Source organism: Adiantum capillus-veneris, chromosome 20 (genome assembly GCF_014529385.1).
Source record: "Adiantum capillus-veneris isolate H3 chromosome 20, ASM1452938v2, whole genome shotgun sequence".
Classification (NCBI taxonomy): Eukaryota; Viridiplantae; Streptophyta; class Polypodiopsida; order Polypodiales; family Pteridaceae; genus Adiantum; species Adiantum capillus-veneris.
This window is the reverse complement of record NC_140950.1, coordinates 42,487,823-42,509,283: the sequence shown is the minus strand read 5'-3', so window position 1 is coordinate 42,509,283 and position 21,461 is coordinate 42,487,823.

Here is a 21,461-nt window from a genome sequence, read left to right as displayed (position 1 = left end):
AAGTTGCATGAGATAGTTGCCTTTTGACAGATCTTTGGTAGATCCTTTGGTAGAAGGCGACTCAAATAAGGCTTTAGCCGATAGCCATTTACCTTCTTGGAGTACTCTTTACCATTCAACTCCATAAGCTGATAGTAACTTGAATTGAAAGCCTGTGGCCCTTGCCATCTAGTTTCAAACTTGGCATCAAAATGATTATTGAGTCAATTGTCATACCTTGGCACAAGATCTCCTTCATTGATGCCTTTTTCCTTCTATTTCTTGTCCAACTTCTCCTTTACTTGTGTAGATTTCCTCCTGTAGCACTCGTAAGCTGCTTCTATTTTCTACACAAGCTCATCTAAGGTAAGAAGTCAATCCATCCATGCTTCTTGACTATCTTGTGTTGCTTTTCCATGAAGTCACATTGTTGGAATGTTGAGCTCAATTGGCTATAAAGCCTCTTGACCATAGAACAAGTGAAATGGTGTGAAGTCTGTGGCTTCCCTACATGTGGTTTGACACACCCACAAGGTACCATTCAAGAAGTCGTGCCACAACTTTGTCTTGTTTTGCACCACCTTTCTAATGATGCCTGCAATAACACCATTAGCCTTTTCCACCAAACCATTTGACTGTGGATAGTAGGGTGTGCTATGACCATGTAGAATGTGAAGCTCTTCACAAACTTCCATGAGTAAACCCTTCCTGAACCCTGGACCATTATCAAAACAATCTCCAAAGGTGTGCCAAATCTGCAACAAATATTAGTGTAGACAAATCTTATCACTGTTTTCCTATTTACCCTTGCCACATTTTGAGCCTCTATCCACCTTGTCATGTGATCTACAGCCACTAGAATGTAGAGTTTACCATTTTTTGTTCTAGGCAGAGGACCCATAGCATCAATGCCCCACTTTTCAAAGGGTTCATTTGCAAGCATGATATGCCTTGGACCATGGACTAATCTTTTATTTCCTTTTACCTGACAGTTGTGACATCTTTTACACCAATGCTGGACATCCACATGCAGGCTTGTCCAAACATACCCCGCAAGCAAAATATTTTTCATAGTAAACTCTTGGGCAAAATGATCACCACATGCTTCCTCATGAAAACCTTTTAGAATGGCTGGAATTTCCTTGACAGTTGGTACTCTTCTACACACTTGGTCCTTCCCTCTTTGATAGAGGGAGCCTTCTAGGATGAGATAGAAACTTGTCTTCTTCATGAGTCTCCTCTTTTGAGCTTTTGTGAAATTTTGTGGAAACTCGCCCTCCAATATGTAGCCAATAATGGGAGCCAATGACTCCACTCCCTGGTATCTTGGTTGCTTGATAGCTGCTGCCACCATGATGACCTGTACTTCTTTCTCAACAAATGTAACTGCTTGTTGTGCAAGTAAATCTACATCTTCATTTTGTTTCCTAGGAATATGATATAGTTGCACTTCTTCAAAATGATTAAAAAACCTACGAATGGCATGAACGTTTGTCCTTAGGCTTTCATTCTTGCATGCCCAAATGCCTAAAATCTGCTTCACAATGAGAAGTGCACCCCTCTTCACCATGAGACGTTGTATACCTTGTCCAATGCACATCTTTAAACCATGAAGTAGTGTGTCGTATTCTGCTTCATTGTTGCTAGTTCAACCCGGGGTAGATTGACCTTCTCTTTCATGACCACCTCTCCACTTGGGCTGAGAAACACTAGCCCTCCCCCTGTTTTTCATGTGGCTCATCAAAAAGCTCCATCAAAGAACAAGGTAAAAGCATTAGGAGATGGTGGCAATGGTAGGGTCTTTACTTCAGGCACCTTAATCTCCTTCTCATGTACCCTATAAGTGAGAATCCCTGCCAATTGTGCACACACACTATCTTCTACCTTGAATGAGTATTGGAACTCTTGCAGCTCCATAATCCACTTTGAGATCCTAGTACTAAGATTCATTTGAAATGACACCCAAGGGAACAAATTTTCTGCAGTGAGAATTACAAAAGGTTTTGGTACAAGTACGGTTGAGTTGACCTCCCATGTCGTAAAGTTTTTTCAAACCTTCTTCTACCCTCTGTAGATGCAACGATTTTGAGCTATAAATGCAAAATTCATCAATAAAAGCCCTAATGGAGTTTCCAAAGAATGCTTGAAACACCATGTTCATGAAGCATTGGAAAGTTGTAGGAGCATTTGTCAGGCCAAATGGCACGACTCTCAAAACATAACAACCCCAAGAAGTGATGAAGGTTGTTTTCAATTGATCCTCGAATGCGATACCTATTTGAAAGTAACCTGAGTAGGCATCACACACAATGTACTTCTCGTGACCAGCTACCTCATTTAGTATCTCATCCTGAAATGGGAGGGAAAAGTGATCTCTTTTTGTTGCCTCATTCAGTGGACGGTAATCCACACACACCCTCCACTTGCCGTTCTTCTTGGGAGTGACAACAATGGGAGAGACCCACTCTGAATTCTCCATTGGATAAATGAAACCTACTGCTAGAAGCTTTCTTACCTCCTTGAGCAAAGCCTGCTCCTTGATGACTCCTAGCCTTCGTAGCTTCTGAGCCTTAGGTGTGGCCTCTAGCTTTAACTCAATCTTGTGTTGAGCAGCATCTACTCCACGCACATGTGTGTAGTCTTTAGCAAAAAGCCTATGAAACTTCCTTAGCACACATTTGAACTTCTCTCTTTTGTCCTTTGTAAGTGACACGGGTTAGCCACACCGCACTCTAGCTCACCCGGAGACTGCTAATCATGGCCGGCGGCCTTCGGAGCCAAGGCCGCGAGAACCTACCCCATTCGGGGAGCATAAAATAAAACAACAAAAAAATGTGTTTTTTTAAATACTGTCGCCAACCCACCCCCCGCGCGCCCAGAGTGCCCCCCCCGGGCACGACTCCCTCCGTTTCCTCCATTATCCCCCTCTCTCCCCTCCATTATCGCCACCCCACCCCACCCACTCTCTCTCTCTCTCTCTCTCTCTCTCTCTCTCTCTCTCATTCCCCACCATTGCCCCGATCTCTCTCTCTCTCTCTCTCTCTGACCTTGTTGACCCATACTCTCTCTCTCTCTCTCTCTCTCTCTCTCTCTCTCTCTCTCTCTCTCTCAGTCTCAACACCCACCACACACACACACACACACACTTTATACAAACACTCACACTCCCTCTCTATCACTCACTGTCTCCCTCCCTCCCTCCCTCGTTCCAACCTCCGTCTCGCCTATGTCGACCCAACCCATGAAGGGCGCATAGCAGAACTCTTTCTCTCTCTCTTAGCTTATTCACACACACACACACACACACACACACACACACACACACATACGCTCCCTTTCTCACCCTCTCTCACCCCCTGTCTCCCATCACCCACTTACTCACGCTCTATCTCCCTCTCTTGTTCTCTGTATAGTCAGCAAGCCCAAAAAATAATAATAATAAAATCTCTCATTCACTCTTGTTCCCACACACATACTTGTTGACACACACTCACCCACTCTCGCTCCCACACACATACTTGCTGACACACACACACACACACACACACACACACACACACACACACACACACACACACACACACACACACACACACACACACACACACAAATACACAACCCCATATACATACCTACACACACTCCCTCGATCTCTCTCACCCTAAACTATAAACACACACTTACACGCTAAACGCACCTACTTATACACTCACACACATGAAACACGTACATGCACACACGCATAAGCACATATGCACAAACATCTAATGCGAAGAAGAAAACGAGCACCACACCATTGACAAAAGGAGAAAGACGACCAAAAGCACCCGAAAGCGGCACCAAATCAAAGATTGACGCCGAAGCCATGCCGCGGCCGGTTCGGAAAATGACGAACGCGTAGCATCTTGACATCGGCAAAACACCGTGACAGCAGAAGAATACTCCATCACCCTCTTCTATGATTTTCTTCCATCGACAACACCCTTGTAAAAAGCCCTAAACCAAGCTACCCTAATTCTAGCCATGGCTAGCATTTGTAATTTCACCTATCCCTACCCCACTGATTCCCTCTCTCTCTAATCTCTTCACGTTCTCTCTCCCACTAAATAAAATAAGAAGAGGCTCCATTGGAGCAGGTCCCGAAATCACATGGCACACTCACACTCTCACTAGTAAGAGAGGTCACCACTCCCAAAATCCTATATAAGGAGGGTGAGCTCTTCACTTAAGGGGGAGATAGAGAGGAGAACACCAATGCTGAGAAGCACAACATCACCATAGACATGACATTATGCACACACTACACAAGCATGATAGACAAGTGGTAGTTTTGAGAAGTTTGACACTCTAAGCACATGGAACTAGGAGCACTTGATGCTAGCATTATGGAATATGGGTTTAGACACACATCTAGCTCATAAGAAATCTTTTGATTAGCCGAAACCCCTCCATCTTGGAGCTCAAGTAGCTTGTAATCTTGCTACAGAACTACATCAATAGAAGGACCTCTTCACCATCAAGACCTGTGTACTTGGGTTGTAGCATGTGAAACAAGTCGAGTGTAAGCATCCACTGGATGGCAATTTCTTCTCTATGGAAGCTATTGGGCCTGGCTGTGTGTCCATTTGGGATTTCTCATAGTATGGAATAATGAGAAAGGGGTAGTCTTATCTCGCTCTCATTCTCTCTCTCTCTCTCTCTCTCTCTCAGCACACACATGCTCTCTCTCTTAAACATTCATGAGAATGTCGTTTGGGTGTGTTGTGCTACAGTGACAAGTCCAAGCCCATGATATGCATCCTAGCCGCACTTATGCTAGGTGGTGTCTCCCCCCCCCCCCCCCCCCCCCCCCCCCCCCCCCCCCTCCCCTCCCTTACAGTTATAGGATAGCCCATATCTTGAGATGATGCTTGGGGCGTTCAGGCTATGTGTGGTGTAGGGGCCACCCCACCTTGCACGTCATTTCCGAACATCATTTTCTTGGCACCCCCATGAAGAATCCTTTCATGGAACCCTTCAGTTTAAAAGATTAAAAACCCTAACCTTTTATGGATGGATAAATGGTTAGCAGGGGTTGCTAACTGGACGACTAAAGAAGAAGTGCTCCAAGCACAGCTGGACGAACTTCGTATCTCCATTGAGGCTCGAGTACCAAGCGTAACGGTGATATAATTACAGTGGGAAAGACAACCAGCACGTCAGAATCAGTGGATATGCATAGGCCTTGTTCCAAGGAGAAGAAGGAGGAGGTTGAGACCATGTCCGCAACCTATGACCAACCCGCAACAACAAGATGGAGGGAGCTCTACACATTAGAGAGTCAAAACTATTCTAATTTGAGAATCTGGTAACTCAAGTCACCGAGGTAATTATCACAGTCAGTTTCCAAGTCGCACTTGATGCTGCAACACAGATAACGAAAGCACATGCTCACGCTCTCACTAGAGAGACTAGGGATCTGTTAAGTTTGTTTCAGGAAAGGACACCACTCTCTGCCACAAGTTTGGACAGCGACTAAGTACCTCTAAGTTTCACATGAGTCAGTACAACCTACCTTAAGGCAGATCACACATCCCGATACGAGTACGTTCAATCAAGGTAATACTGGATTGGAAGGCTCACTACCAGCACATGATCAATGCTATGCTGGGAGGGGAGCGCTTCTTTGAGGTTCTGGCATTAGGTCAGCCATTTGTCCTACCTTTGGTACAAGGCAATGTACCATTTGAGATTTTAATCTATGTTCTAGTATAGAAAGGGTATACACGCCTTCTTGTAAAGAAAAAAAAATCTTTTGGTTGTAAGCTATCTTTCTAGCTCTCTCTGTCTCTCAGTAATCATGGCAAGTGTACCATTTCCAACATTTAAGGGTAAGAAGGGGGAGGATTTGGTAGCAAATTTCTTAGATGACTTTGAAGTAGCATGTGTAATAAGCAACACAACACAGATGAGTCCCGGGCTAGAATCTTTAAGCATCTCATGGAGCTAGAAGCTAGGTTGTGGTACAACGCACTCCCACAAGAAACTAAGGATAATTTGGAGATCCTAGAACTGCTTTTAAGAGGCGTTTTGGGGGAGGTACCACTTCAAAGAAGCTGTGGGACAAGTTGAAAGACTTGAAGCAGGAGGGTCTTTTAGAGTATGCCACCTATGAGTCCAAGTTGGTGGATTTGCGGGAACGGTGGGTTGAGTCACTGGCAAGAGAAGAAGATGCACCCAATTTCCTAAAAAAGGACCAATTCATGCATGGCTTGTGGCCGCCGCTCAAGGAGAAGATGAAGGGTAGATTCCCGGCTATGTAAGAGCTAGCCGTGGAGATTGCTCGCCTTAAAGAAAAGAAGCTGCGAATGAAAGCCAAAGAAAACGAGTCAACAAAAGCAAGAACATCACGTCAACCGCCAACCATGACAACCACCACTCCACCTCCACCACCACTGGCTCCTGGGGCAAGAAACGACCAACAAGATATGTTGGCCCACATTAATGATCAACTGCAGAATTTGTCTGTCCACTTAATACAGCAAGGAAGGAATCAAGAGAGAGATCAGGACCCAGGAGGGGCACGATGACAAAACATGGAGTATCACTGCTACAAGTGTGGAGAAGATGGTCACGGTATGTACTACTGCCCTCAACCGCGAAAACCCTACAATAGAGGACGTAGGAGAAACCAACTGACACCCCTAGAGAGAGAGTACCTCCGCCCGGAGCACCAGCCCCACCAACACAAATTCTACGTCCACCCCAGGCACCACCACAAGCACCCAATTCACCTCTTCCACCGGTAGCACCACCTGATCGCATTGTAAGCATCATAAGCTTAGAGGAGAAGGGAAAGGCTGTAATAGTGGATCCACCCATAGGAAAGGAGAAAGGCAAGGGTAAGGTGAAGGCAACATTTCCAAAACCATTTGAAACCATGACTATAAAGAGAGCTATGAGGGAGAAAACTGCATAAGCTGATGATGAGAGAAGCATGAAGTGAGAGTAGCAAAAGTCCATCAAGGCCACGATGAAAAAAAGGCATCATCGACTTTCAGTTAGGAGAGAGTTGTAGGCCCTATGATCTAACATTGGATGGGGCAGAGCAAGGACCAAAGATTACATGGCCACAATTGCTACATCTCGCACCAAAGGTAAGGCAGCAATGGTCTAAAATGGTAAGTACAAGGCGCTCCAAAGATAAGGTAGCTGGAGAAAGTTTGGGTTGCAAAATGGCTGCATCCTTCCATTTGTCGACGTCAACATAAAGGGTAAGAGGGTTGGAAACACCTACATTGATGGTGGCACACAAATCTGTGTGATGAGTGAAGCTACCGGTCTTCTCCATGCAAGGCAAAGATGGCAAACAACGCAAAGGTGAAATGTGCGGGCGTAGTAAGTGCCATGAAGGTAAAAGCCTTCAACACTGAAGTAGAAGTAGATATCTTTGTGATGCCAACTAAGGGGTAGGGCTATCCATTAATCTTGGGATGTCCATGGTTGATGGCCATGAAGGCAAAGAAGAACTCGTGAACTGGTCTTCTACGCATGACTGGTAAGAAGTAGAAGTAGATATCTTTGTGATGCCAACTAAGGGGTAGGGCTATCCATTAATCTTGGGATGGCCATGGTTGATGGCCATGAAGGCAAAGCAGAACTAGTGAACTGGTCTTCTACGCATGACTGGTAAGAAGGGGGAAACAATATACTACGGCATGAGAACCGGCAAGCATAAACAAATGGACCTAGAGATATCAACAGATGAAATCACTAGTGAGTCTTCCACTTCTGAGTAGGAGACCACTTCCACTAAAGAGAGCAATAATTCCATTAATGTGATGGGCATTATCATGAAGGATCTACAAAGGGTCAGCACAACTGGCGACCTTTCACCAGAAGGGCAAATCAACGAAGAGGCAAATAAACCACCTGGCCTAAGAGAGGGTAGGTTGAAGAGTATGTTGTCTATGGAATTAACAAGTGAAGAGAAGGATGAATTTTTGCAAATGTTAATGGGATTCCTTGACCTTTTCATTGACAAACTATGAAAGAATCATAGGTATTACAACAGTGGAGCATCACATTAATTTGAAGGAAGGGGTAAAGCCAGTCGTGCAACGGTTGGGGATCATACAAGAAAAGGCACTCCTTGCCGAGGTAAGGAAGCTACTGGAAGCAGGGTTCATTTACCCTGTGGAGAACTCAGAGTGGGTGTCACCCATAGTGGCGATGCCTAAGAAGAATGGTAAGTTAAGGGTCTACGTCGACTACAAACCACTAAATGTAGCCACAAAGAGGGACCATTTCCCTCTCCCTTTCTTGGATGAAATTTTGAATGAATAGCTGGTTTTGAATGCTATACACTGTGTGACGGGTATTCCGGCTATTTTCAAATACGCATAGCCTTTGAAGATCAACTAAAAACCACTTTCATTACAACATGGGGTTATTTTGCTTATAGAGTTATGCCATTCAGTCTCATAAATGCACCTGCCACATTCCAAAGATATGTCGCATATGTCTTTCAACCGTTCTTTGGAACATCCATAAGAGTGTTCATTGATGATTTTTGTATATATAGCCCTCGCATCTCACACTTAGAAAAAGTGATTGAGGGTTTAGCAAGGCTGCAAAGCCTAGGAGGGCAGTTAAATGTAGACAAGTGCCACATTGGGGAAAGTATAGTCATTCTCATAGGCCATGAAATTTCAGCTAAAGGTATCAATGCCAATCCAAGTAAGGTGTCCGCACTCATCGCACTACCTTCACCAACAACCACACGTCAACTAGTCTCTTTTCTACAAAAGGTGAGGTACTTGATTAGATTCATACATCTACTATCACAACTTGTTCTACCACTGCAACAACTCAGACAATGATCGACTTTCACATGGGACAAGGAGAGTGAGCATCACTATAACAAGGTAAAGGAGGTCATAGCCACCCTACCAACTATCTCACCACCCAAGTGGGACGAAAAGTTCTATGTCACCTCAAGTGTGGGTGATGACTCCTTGGGGGTTGTTCTACTCTAGAAGGACACAACGACATCTTTTATGAGGCCAATCTACTTCTCCAGTTGCATGATGACAGCGGCAGAGAAAGGTTTCACCCATGTGGAACACCTAGTCCTAGTTCTTGGATTTGCAACTACGAAGTTTCGATCATATTTGTTGCCTAAGCAATTTGTAATCTTAACCATGGATGAAATGTTTCCCTATGTGGTACAACATATGGATGTTTCTGCTAAAGTTACTAAATGGCTTGTTCGTCTGCAAGAGTTTGACTACACGCTAAAGGTGGAAAGCACAACAAGGGCAATCTTGGGGGGACTCATGACCTACCAACACTTTGACAAAAAGATAAAGAAATCTATAGGGGAGGGAATTCAACCACTTCCAGAGCCACCGATGATAGAAAGAGCACACTCTGTCTACTTTGATGGGGCCTACAAGCGAGCATCCGGCAAAGCAGTTGCATGCATAGTGGTCTTTGATGACAAAGGTATCAAGGTATTTTTGCTTGGCCATTTGTTAGAATCACATTCTAACAATGAAGTTGAGTATGCAGCACTGACAAAGGGGTTACAATGGTGCATCTCAAAAGGGTAAAACACCTTAATGTATTTGGGGATGCTCTACTTTTGGTAAGGCAAGTAAATGGAGCATGGACATGTAAGAATCCTAGCTTGAGGACTCACTTAAGCTATGTAAAAACTCTGTTGGGGTAAGTTTGAAGTAGTTCAACTACACCACGTCCCAAGGGCTCAAAACCATGAAGCGAACGCCTCAGCAAGCGAAAGACTGCAAGAAATGGTAGTTGGGGATATAAAGTTAAAGCTCCCTCTATTTCAAGGTAGTGATACCTTACACGACATAATGCATTTCTTGGAAACAGGTGATTGTCTACCAGCTGACAAAAGGGCAAAAGCAATGGCTCACCAGGAAGGCCACAAGGTATCTACTTATCAATGACGGTTTTTGATTGTAAGGGTAAGGACCAAGTACTCAAGAAGGTCCCTCTCTCTAATGAAATTACTAGGATAATTACCAGTTGTCATGATGGTGTTTGTGGCTGTCACTTTGCCCTAGATATAACAAGCAAGAAAATCTTGCAGGTTGGTTTTGTATGGCCTTGCCTCAATCTTGATGTACACCACTGGTGTAAGACATGTAAGTTGTGTCAACGGGCCGGCACCAGATCACTCATGCATGAACCACATACACCTATCCTTTCATATGGACCATTTGAAAAATGGGTTATAGATGCCATAGGACCATTGCCTAGGGCCAGCTCAGGATCATTATGGGAGTCGACTATATGACTAGATGGGAGGAAGCTACATCCACAACTAGATCACAACTGTACAGGTAGCCAAGTTTGTCTATGAGCACATTTGTTGCAGCTTTGGCACACCATTAGAAATCATCTCTTACAGAGGGCCAGGTTTTAGAGCAGACTTGGTAAGAGAATTAATGCAAAAACTAAGCATTACAAGGAGGCACTCCACACCATATTACCCTCAATGTAATGGCCTAGTTGAAAAAGTGAATGGAATGATTTGTAAAATCATCATGAAGCAAGTTAACAATCATCTTGGGGATAGGGATAAGTATCTACTCCCAACTTTATGGGCCTACTGAACCTCATTCCGAACATCTTTGGGGTTCACCCCATATCATTTGGTATTTGTTAAGGAGGCAATCTGACCTATTGAGGTGCAACTAGCAAGTCTCATAATAATGGCAATCCAGTTTCAACGACCCACCATGCATTTGAAAGATCACATCCTTGACTTGGAACGACTATAGCTGTGGACAGAGAACAAAACACAGACGACTTAGTTTCAATCAACATCTTCTCCACAAAGCTTCAAAGAAGGGCATGTTGGTGCTCCGCTATGAAAATCGCTTTGACACACGCAAGGATAAGAAGTTCCTACTCCGATGGAAAGGCCCTTTCATCATCAGGAAGAAATATGCCAATGGGAGTTACCAACTCATGGAAGTGGATGGTAAGCTTCATAAGATGAGAGTCAATGGGTGGAGGCTTAAACCCTATTTTCTACGATTTGATCAATCTCCACCTATAAACATTTCAGATGAGGAACACCATCAACCTCCACCTCCGATGACAACAACCAAACAAATGAGTTAAAGGCATAAATTCCCTAACCTTTAGGGGGAGGGCTAATGACACGGGGTTAGCCACACCGCACTCTAGCTCACCCGGAGACTGGTGATCATGGCCGGCCTTCGGAGCCAAGGCCGTGGGAACCGACCCCATTCGGGGGGACCAAGGCCACGGGAGACCGACCCCATTCGGGGAGCATAAAAATAAAACAACAACAAAAAAAGTTTTTTTTTACTGTTGCCAACCCACCCTCGCGCACCCACAGTGCCCCCCCCCACCCCCTGCCCCGACACCACTCCCTCCCTTTCCTCCATTATTCCCCTCTCTCCCCTCCATTATCGCCACCCCACCCCACTCACGCTCCCTCAGCCACCCTCTCTTTCTCTCTCTCTCTCTCTCTCTCCCTATCATCTATTATTTAGCTCTCTCTCTCTCTCTCTCTCACACACACACACACACACACACACACACACACACACACACACACACACACACACACACACACACACACACACACACACACGCGTATGGTCCCAATCTCACCCTCTCTCACCCCCTCTCTCCCATCACCCGCTCACTCACACTCTCTCTCCCTCTCTCGTTCTATGTGTAGTCGGCGAGCCAGAAAAAATTTAATAAATAAAATCTCTCATTCACTCTCATTCCCACACACATGCTTGCCAACACACACTCACCCCCCCCCCCCCCCCCCCCCCCCCCCCCCCCCCCCCCCCCCCACCAACACACACACACACACACACACACACACAACCCCATATACATACCCACACACACTCCCTCGGTCTCTATCAGCCATAAACTATAAACACACACTTACACGCTGAACGCACCTACTTATACACTCACACACATGAAACATGTACACGCACATATGCATTAGCACACATGCACAAACATCTAAAGCAAAGAATAAAACAAGCGCCACACCATCGGCAAAAGGAGAAAGACGATCAAAATCACGCAAAAACGACACCAACTCAAAGATTGACGTCGAAGGCATGGCTCGGCCAGTCTCGAAAGTGACAAAGTGTAGCATCTCAACATAAAAAAAACACCATGACGGCAGAAGAATACTCCATCCCGTCTTCTACGACTTTCCCCCATCAGCAAAACCCTTGTAAAAAGCCCTAAATCAAGTTACCGTAAGTCTAGCCATGGTTAGCATTTGTAAATTCACCTATACCTGCCCCACTCATTCCCTCTCTCTCGACTCTCTTCACCTTCTCTCTCCTACTAAATAAGATAAGAAGAGGCTCCACTGGAGCAAGTCCCGCAATCACATGGTACACTCACACTCTCACTAGTAAGAGACGTCACCACTCCCAAAATCGTATATAAGGAGGGTGAGCTCTCCACTTAAAGGGGAGATAGAGAGAACAACGCCAATTCTGAGAAGCACTCGAAGCACATGGAACTAGGAGCACTTGATGCTAGCACAATGGAATATGGGTTTAGACACACATCTAGCTCATAAGAAATCTTTTGGTTAGCCGAAAACCCCCCCATCTTGGAGCTCGAGTAGCTTATAATCTTGTTGCGGAACCACATAAATAGAGGACCTCTTCACCATCAAGACCTGTGTACTTGGGTTGTAGCATGTGAAAGAAGTCGAGTGTAAGCATCTACCCTCTGGATGGCAACTTCTTCTCTATGGAAGCTATTGGGCCTGGCTGTGTGTCCATATGGGATTTCTCATAGTATGGAATAATGAGAAAGGCGTAGTCTTATCTCTCTCTCATTCTCTCTCTCTCTCTCACCACACACACACACACTCTCTCTTCATCAGGATTCAGAAGAATGTGGTTTGCGTGTGTTGTGATAGAGTGACAAGTCCGAGGCCACGATATGCATCCTAGCCACACTTATGCTAGGTGGTGCCCCCCCCCCCCCCCCCCCCCCCCCCCCCCCCCCCCCCCCCCCCTCCCTTATAATTATAGGATAGCCCCTATCTTGAGATGATACCTGGGGAGTTCAAACTATGTGTGGTGTAGAGGTCACCCCACCTGGCACATCATTTTTGAACATCATAAGTGTTGTAGACAACATACCTTCTAACATTCCTTATTCTTGCACACCTTGGTTCTCTCGAGGAGCTACCTCTTCCAAACCTGTTCAAGAGGTCTCTTGGTTGGTGGGCTTAAACCTTACCCCCATGATTTCAATGGAAAACTCCTCTTCAGTAATAATGAAGCTATTTTCTTCTATGAAGTGCTATTGGTCTAGTATTCCTCCGTCTCACTTTGAGATGATTCTTCATGGAGCTCCTCTTGGCCTTCATGTCAAAGACAACCTTCTTATGATTGTCATTCCTACAAACCAATTTTTCACTTTCCCAAACCTGCAAAGCTTGTATTTTAATTAGCCATGGTCTTCCTAGCATCAATGGATAACCATTTCCTTTGGTAGACATAACATAGAAATCCTCTGCCTTTTTAATGCCAAAGGCCTCCACAAAATATTTTTACAAATGCCTACGCACCTAGCTTTTCTATTGTTTGCCATTTTATTTTTACTTTGATTTCGGGTGTCTCATGGATGTGCATGCCTAGTCTTTGCCTGAGTCCCTCTGTCATGATGCAAATCTGTGCACCTCCATCCACCAGACCTTTCTTAACTAACCTTTGATATAACACTCTAGCACTGGTGTAATGTCCTCATTCATTTCAGCTTGTGCAATTTTTACAAGAGGTACACTCTCTTTTACCTTTCTCCTAGTGCTAACTACCTTCGTTAAATCCCTCCTAACTTGTGGACATAATGCAAGAAATTGAGGCCATGAGATATTAGGACCCTTACCTCTCATGTCTTCCAACAAGTTGTATGGGGCCATACCATGTCCAAGAGGGAAGTCTTGGAGGTTAATACGATGTCGAGTCCTCTTGGTTTCCTTCGTCTCCTTTGACTTCTTTTCTCGTCCATGATCACTTTGTGACGTGACTCCTTCTTTCTCCTTACCTTTTCCACGGCCATGCCTAATGCCATTTGCTTCCATGTCAACCTTATTTGAATTTTTCATCTCTACCACTTGCACATTTAGATATGGCAAAGGTGGAACTCCTATTCCTCATGGAGGTGCTCTTGCTCCATTTGGTCTTTGTAGAAGCCGTGGTTGTTGACTAGTTTCTACACCTGATTTCATCACTGGATAATTCAAGTTAGGTCTCCCTGGATCCCCACGGGGCCAAGGAAAATTATACATCCCATGTCCAAACTCTCTGCAATTCCAACATTGCAAAAGTCACCTAGGTTGTGGCTCTCGCCCCTCTACTTTCTTTGTTTGTCCCTTGGGACCTACAGCTTGTTGCAAGATGAATTGACAAGTTGCTTCATTTAACTTTTTAATCACCTCAGCTACTACCTCAGGAATCTCTCTAGGTGTTGATGCTTGCAATTTTTCCTTGGGTCTAGGACCCTCTACTAGAACCTCTCCCCTTAGGAACTTGAGTTTTCTATACTTCTCAACAGCCCTAGTTTCAGCTGCATCAAAGGTAGCAAGTGCACCTGCCTCAACTTTTATCTTGAGTGCGGGAAAGAGACAGGCTATGAACCTCTCCTTTTTTAGGAACTTTGCACCATCACCAAGGTTAGCAACATTTCTCACCCGTATAACCCAAAGACATAGAAACTCTTGTTTGTACATGTAGTAGTCATCGAAGTCTTTTTGCTTGTGAGAAATGATGTCTTGCCATAGCTTTTGAGTGTTTTGGGGATCAAAGAAGTATTGCTTGAAATGATCACAATGAATTCCTTATAGTTTCCCTTAACTTCCTGAGATAGAGAGTCAAACCAAATGTAGGCATCTTTTCTGAAGACCACTTCAAACACTTCTAATCATTCATCATCTCCTATATCTTGCATGTTGCCCCAATACAAATGCAAGATCCATGTGAGTTAGTGTAGGCTGATGAATGACCATGTGCTCTTTTGGTAGAAGTCCAAGTATGTGCACATACACATAATACATGTACTTACATGCTAGAAAGGCTTTATGCATAGTTTCTCTCTTCTGAAAATCGAGACATGTTCACATAGGTTCTACCTTTATGTGTACATCATAATAGCTCTCTGTCAAGACTCAACAAACCATGTATTGTTCACTTTCCACTTTCTCTTCCAAAAATGTTACAATTATGCATACATCTAACCCACGCCTCCAGTTGTGCTTTGTGCTACTTGAGCCTCCTTCCGTACAAGTAGTAGACATATTGTTGATGTTTTGTAGTGGTGCTGAAAAATTTGCAAATTGAAAGCCACTCCATACTAGGCTGTCACTCTCTTCCTTAGATAAATTTGTCCCAATATCCACTGGCCAAAAATTTGGAACAATAGGTGAGAATTTTACTTGCCTCTATATGCCTTGTGTATGTCTTGCATCATGATTTCAAAACCATATCCATTGCACAATGGTCTTGACTAAAAACATGGAGCAATCAACCCTACTTGATGGATTTGTAATTTTTTGTTGCAATTTTTCTTCCCTTCCATACCAAAACATTGTCTAATGCAATTGATTGGCATCCTTCACATAGCCCACTCTTCGCGTTCCACTTTCACCTCCTGGATATAACTTGCTAAACTTGCTCCTTGCTCCATTGTTATGCTCTCTTTTGCTTCATGTCACTGATATATATCTCTTTATTATCATCTCTATCAAATTGTATAATTTGTGGTCTACTTTTGGGTTTGTGTTGCCTTGCCTCAATTACATATCCAAGCTTATGTGAACTTGTATCAATTGCACTTCCTTTATTCCTCCTTTGTGCAATCTCTTTATCACCTTCCATCATAGGCTCCTCATACAAGGGACTACAAGCAACCAAACCTTTCATCATACTTCCAATATAATTAGGATATGGAGATTCTCTTCATTGGCACTAGCCATCATTGTTTCTATGGAAGGACCTGGTCCCATGAATCTACCTGTGTTATATCCCAAACTTTTTTTGCATTGAATATAAGCATTCAAAACATCGCTAACACATGCATCATATCGTGAGATTTTTTGTCGTTCACCTTCCTGCCAGCCAACTTGCACGTTGACAATAAAGTTTCCCAAGTGTAATGAAATTTTCCTATTAACTTGAGAGTAGTGAAAATTAATGAGAATACTTTTGAGAAATTACTTTGTGATCATAGCGAGTGAACCGAAGATAACAACATAGACATAGCAATTAGTTAACTTGGCATGAGCAATACTTTTGCAAGAGAGAGAATTTAGAGAACATAACAACAGTTCAGAATCGGATTTAGCTGGAGCTGGTCCCCCCTCCAATAGGTATTTATATTATGATTTCTCCCATTAAGAGAAACTTGTTACAACACAATCTTTGTGTTCCTTCTGACCTAAGTGATGCAATGAAAATGGAAAGCTTTATGCATCACAAACATAAAATAAAATTTTGGAAAGATTTTAACTATCCCAAGCCTCAGTCCCAAGACCTCAAACACCTTCGAAGGTGGAGAGAGCTAGCAGGGAATGAGGGTAGGAAAGAGGAAGAAGAAACATTTCATAGGAGAAAGAATTAGTTCCTCACTTATCATTGCTCTTCTTGCTAGCATACATAATAGCATAGTAATGAAGATGGATAAGATAGAAATCTTAAGCATTGAAGCATGGCTCTTGGTTGGATTTGCACTCCATACCCAAGAGTGTTGGTATAGGCTCTCAACCTCTACTTGCTTAGAGAAGGAGAGGGAGCTCTTGCACTTTTCACAATGCATAATGAGAGTGTGTGGGAGAGTATACATCCTAAGAAATCCCCTAGCTTGCTTTGGTCAACCCCCCCTTGTAGCTCATGCTTGAAGCTCATTGGACCCCTCCAGGTCTCGCCAATCACAAGCTGGAGGCATTACAAGCAACAAGGGTAGCCTTGGGACAAGTTTCCTCCTTTCCCCTTTGAGAGAGAGGACTTGATAAATGCAAAGAAAATTAATTAAATCTCCTAAATTATCATTGGACCCCTTGGGTGGCCAATCAATAGGCTTTAGACACACCATGAGGGCAACATGAGGAGAAGCTTGACAAGTTTCCCTTATGCTTTCTTTGTACCAAGTATGCCTTGTGTGAGTGTGTGGGTGTTATCTCTCATCCCCCATCATGTAGGGCTCACCCCCTCCTTGTAGGGATTGGATCTTTGAATTTTGACACCTCAAGACTCTCAAGATTAGGCCTAGCTCCCAGTACAAGCTTGGCCTTAAGCACTTTAAGCTTGGGCCAGGTTCCCACCTCAAGCTCAACCCTAGCTTACCTAAGGTAAAAAAACATTTACACTAACTATTGGAGGTCTTCAATGAAGCTAACCCTAAGGTCTTATGCTCCATTGGTTAGCCTTGCTCTTTGATAGACCATCTCTCATTTGGTCCCCTTTACCATTGGCCCCGTGTTGAGATAGATCTATAAGCACATGTCTATATCTTAACCCTTGTTCCCGTTTATTAAATGATTAGTTTAATATTAGAAAATCATTTGGGTTGGTTAGATATTAGATTTTATGACATTACCTCTCTCTTGAAATCATAGTCGTCCTCGACTATGAGGGAGAAGAGATAAAGCCTTAGTCATTAGTCAATCTTACTTAGTGGGTAGAGGATCCCTTTTTACCCTACAACATCTTTCCAAGATGGATAACTTATCCATTTGGTGCTTGGGAGACATAGCCTTACCGCAAGCATGTTTGCTCTTTAGTCCATTTCATTCTCCCAAAGTAGAGTGAAAAATTCTACTTGGTGTTTTGAGAGACGTCGTCATCACAAACATGATTCTAAGTATGCATACTATTTAAATTTGTGCACAATTAAAAAGAGAACTAGTCTTATAAGACGAAAACATGGGTCATTTAAAAGAAATTTGTACATTTGCTTACTCTAATATAGCATTGTAAGCATTGACAAGGTTCATACTATGCTTAAGCTGTATTCCTTGCATCCATCTAGAATCTTCAAAAGGATATTTTTTAACTTAATAAGATAACATCGGATAATCTTACTATGTCGCAGTACCTTGTCTTCATGCCGAAGGATAACTTCCGGTCATAGCACCTCTTCTTGGTCTTCAAATTCGGGAGGGTCTTCGATAATTGGTTCACTTGGTGGCTCTCCTTTGTAGGGCTTAAGTAGGCTCACATGAAATACATTAGGTTTGAGCCAATAGTTGGGAAACTTGAGTTGGTAAGCCATCTCATTGATGGGCTTCAAGATCTGGAAAGGACCATAGTATCTTTTTGCTAGCTTAGCATAATACTTTTGATGGCCCGAAGGATTTTTGCCCGTTGTTTGCCTTAATCAAGCCTTAATAAACTTAAGTAAGACCCACTCATTTTCTTTAAACGTTAAGGCCCTTCTGTGCTTGTCAGCAGCATCTTTTTGCCTTTGTTGAGAGATGATTGTGTATGAGCCAATAGTTGGGCAACTTGAGTTGGTAAGCCGTCTCATTGATGGGCTTCAAGATCTGGAAAGGACCATAGTATCTTTTTGCTAGCTTAGCATAATACTGTTAACCCTCAACGGCTCACGGACACCCTATCACCTACGACGGATGTTCTAACCTACGGCGGAAATTGTATTATTTATTTGGTAGAGTCAGGTACTGGGCTTGTCGGTCCAATAGGAAAACGGTAAGAGTGATCGCCGATAAGAGGCGCACTCTAACTGGAACATTCAAGGGATTAGTTGGCTAAGCATGGGCGCCCAAGTGTGAATGGGGCGAGCTCATATAAAAGTCAACTAAACCTAAAATTCACTCATTCTCTCATTTGTGCAATAGAAGAGTGCTCTTGCTCCATCTCCATCTCCATCTTCTTCTTCTTCACCTCCGTGTGTATGTGTGTGTGTGTGTGTGAGAGAGAGATAGTGTGTGTGTGTGTGCGATTGAGCATTGCGACGACGGCACGGCGGCGACGAAGCAGTTGAGTGCGGTGAAGCGGCGGCTCCTTCTTCTTCGCGGCGAGGAATCCTCCACGAAGCAAGCGTAGAGCGGTGAGTGACACACCATCGCCTTCTTTGAGCCTACTAGTGTAGGCTTGTTGTGTGCTTGGAGCCATTTGTGGCTCGCACACGGTGTATCGGCAAGTTCCTTGCATTGACACGTGCGACATACGCGCACATTTTTGGTGCCGTTGCTGGGGAATGCCGTGCATTAAGCTCGAGTAGCACTGTGTGCTTCTCCGTGGTGCAATTTCAATTATGGAAAGGTAGGGAAGGAGTGTGTGTGTGTTGAGAAGAGGGATTTGGTGTTATACTGTGTGTTTTTTTTGTTAATGGAGTTTTCAAAGGTACTGGGTTTATTCTCTATGTATTAAGGTAGTTAGTTTTCTTTGTTAATGGAGATTTCAAAGGTTCTGTGTTTATTCTCTGTGTATTAAGGTAGTTAGTTTTCTGTGTACAGTAAGTAGGAAGTAGATTAGTGAGAGTTAATAGAGTGTGTTAGTGTGTAAGAGTAAGTGTATTAGTTAGAAGTAGGTAGATAGAGTGTGTGTGTGCTCTCGCGCAGGCCCCGGCGGCCTTATCCTTAAAAAAAATAAAAAATAAAGGTAGGACCGGGATCGGGAATATCTTCCAGGCCCAAACTCAGACCCAAGCCCAAGCTCACGCTCAGGCCTAGGCCTCAGTCGCCTTTAAAATAAACGAATTTTAGCTTTACACGTAGCTAAAAATCGATTTTTTGAGGACCAACAGAATGTCAGATGTCCGAAAATTGTGTTGTAAAGCACACAACGACCCTCTAAGTGATATTCTCGTTTCGAGCTATCACACACTTTAATCAAAAAAATCAAACATTTAAAAAAATTCAAAAAACATCAAAAAAAAGAAAAAATCAAGTAGAAAACGAGGTGCAAAACACCCACAAAACAAAGCAAGTAACCTTTGAGGGTACTTGCCGACACTTGTAGGGCACCCAAAGCACATGTATCTACGCTCTGGTCGTGTGCTAGAGTCCAAACAACTAGCTAATGCTTCGATTTACAGGGGTACTCACTATCCTTCCAGGCTAGGGTCTACGCCCTCGACGGGGACCCAAGTTAGTGCAACCCAAGACCCAAACAGCGGCTAGCGACTCTTCCTCTGACTACGATATTATGGAAGAGCATCTTACACAAAGCCCCGAGGGAACAAATGAAACCGTGCCTAGTTGGGCCCTAGCTGGGCCCAACAACTTGGAACTAGTGTTTTTAGCCGTTTGATGGAAACTTTTAGTAGAGCTACGCGCTCTGAACCTGCGGCTAGTGAAGTAAACGAAGGGGGTGGGGAAGTAGAATCACCATTCACATCTCCTGTAGACCCCACATTCCCTCAGAGTGTCCACATGGACATTCTACCTACCTCATTTAATGAGGGCCCTATAGAGCTACCACCTTCCAAAGTCGCCTCTAAGGTAGCGGTGACTAAAAGTCAAAACATGGGAAGCAACATTGCATCCACCTCACGGCAACCCTCTAGTACACCAAGTTTGGACGGGGTATTTCTCAATGAAAATTGGGAATATGACCTACACACGGAGACTTTGACCGACCTATACACGGGCTACACATACCATGTGGGTTGGTTAGAAGTTGTACAATCCACATCTAGTGCCACTAGTCTAAAGGAACAACACCACATGATCTGCAATGTCATCCATAGGATTATCTAGTCCGAGAGGCAAAATCGAGGAATAAACATACCTTGGACGGGTCCTATGCGATTTTTAGACACGGGAAAAGGGAAACAACCCACTCTATCACAAATGGAGACTCCCCCAGTGAGTCCCATCGATCCCCCATATGTTGTTTCGCCAGGGGTCTCAATGCAATTTGAGCCCACAAGTGATAGCTTTACTTTTCCAAGTCTATGGATGACACCACGGATACCGTGACTACCCCAATGATGGGAATGCCAAGAAACACACCATGGACCTCGTTTGTTAGTAAAGTGCCGCTACATGGTAGCTCAATGCCTGAAATAGTACCTATAAGTGCGTACCAATCGTATTGTTTCAACTACCTATGCTCCACAACCACAATACACAAGTTCTTATTTCCATGGGACTATATCGGCTAGCATTAGCATGTCACATCCGACGTCTGCTATGCCTAGGGCCACTCATATGAACTATGGACCACCATATGGCACAACATCGCACCCAACGTGGAAACCAAGGGCTTCCTATGCGCCAAGCCCAATGCCAATACCTACTCCATATGTAGTCTCTGGAGTGCCTTCACCCACGGTACCTGCTCACTTAGGTGACTTGGAAACATTTGCTCAAGCTATTGGTCGATTCTATTGCTAAGAATATGCGTAACACTCCTGATAGAGAGCCTAGAAGTAAGGCAGTACAAATAGCCAAGCTCACACAAAAATTTAGTGGA